The sequence below is a fragment of the Echinops telfairi genome, unplaced genomic scaffold (assembly GCF_000313985.2).
Source record: "Echinops telfairi isolate 266 unplaced genomic scaffold, ASM31398v2 ScPeMD7_11;HRSCAF=52, whole genome shotgun sequence".
Taxonomy (NCBI): domain Eukaryota; kingdom Metazoa; phylum Chordata; class Mammalia; order Afrosoricida; family Tenrecidae; genus Echinops; species Echinops telfairi.
In genome coordinates, this window is record NW_022103908.1 from 30,283,804 (window position 1) to 30,284,937 (window position 1,134).

The window sequence follows — 1,134 nt, forward strand, 5'->3', positions numbered from 1 at the left end:
ACACACATTTAATTGTTCACACTATGATGTGAATTTTGCCATTTATGTACAGCAGAATCCATGTTGCATATTTAGATGAAAGTTAGAATAACATTTTTTGTTAGGAAATTTTTAGAAATACATATATATATATATATATATATTGCTGGAATTGTCTTATTTTGACTGATATTATGATAAAAAACAGATGGAAATGTTGAGGAGATGCTTTGATATCTAAACAGCAGGTCAAATGATTCAGAGCCAGGAAAAAAATATAAGCATAGAAGTACAGACTAGCAACATAGCAGATGGCTGCAATGACCACTTGCCAAAGCTATGTGGGCAGTGGAAACACTTTAAGTAGCTTGCTGGAGGAAGGAAAAAAAGAAAAATGGGCATGTGCAAAGAGGAGTGCACACTCTCTGTTGGAAGAAAATTATTACGTGGAAGATCACCAGAAATAACTAGGATATATTTTGAGAAATCCAGTTTTTACTAATTTAGAGATGATCTTTACAGTAGCCATTTAAGACATAATCATTCTTCTTGTTAATATTGAAGCCAGTTCCTTAAAAAAATCAATTTATGTTGATCACCTTACTCAGATAAATTTGATGGTTCTACATTGTCCTTTATTTTGATGACCACAGTGTTTCCAGAATTCCGACCCAGGAATAGATTTATAAACACTCAACATGTTAAACTCCAAAAGAAATTGTACTAAACAATCTTGACTCCATTCTTTCCTGGTGATCCCTGCTGGGACTCTTTCCACGTGAAATTCTAGCCTAGAGCTGTGAGGAGTTAGGTCCTTGCTGATGTTCACCAGGTCCCATGGAAACCCGTTTAGTCTTCTACAATCAATACTTTTTCTTGAGCATAGAAAACACAGCCCCAGGCCAAAGGTAAGAGCGAGTAAAGAGAAGTAAAGATCTGATCCTCCAAGTCCTGCACTGCTTTCACTAAAACCCACATCCTTAGCTCTGTAAAGCCAAAGAATCATGCTCAGAGGGGAAAAAATCAACATCATCACCATTTCATTGAAGATTTGCCATTATTCAGGACTCTTGGAATATCCAGGATCTATTTGAACAAATTTTTGTGGTATATCTCTATAGATATATAGATATTCGGTGGGAGGGGTTTTGCTTA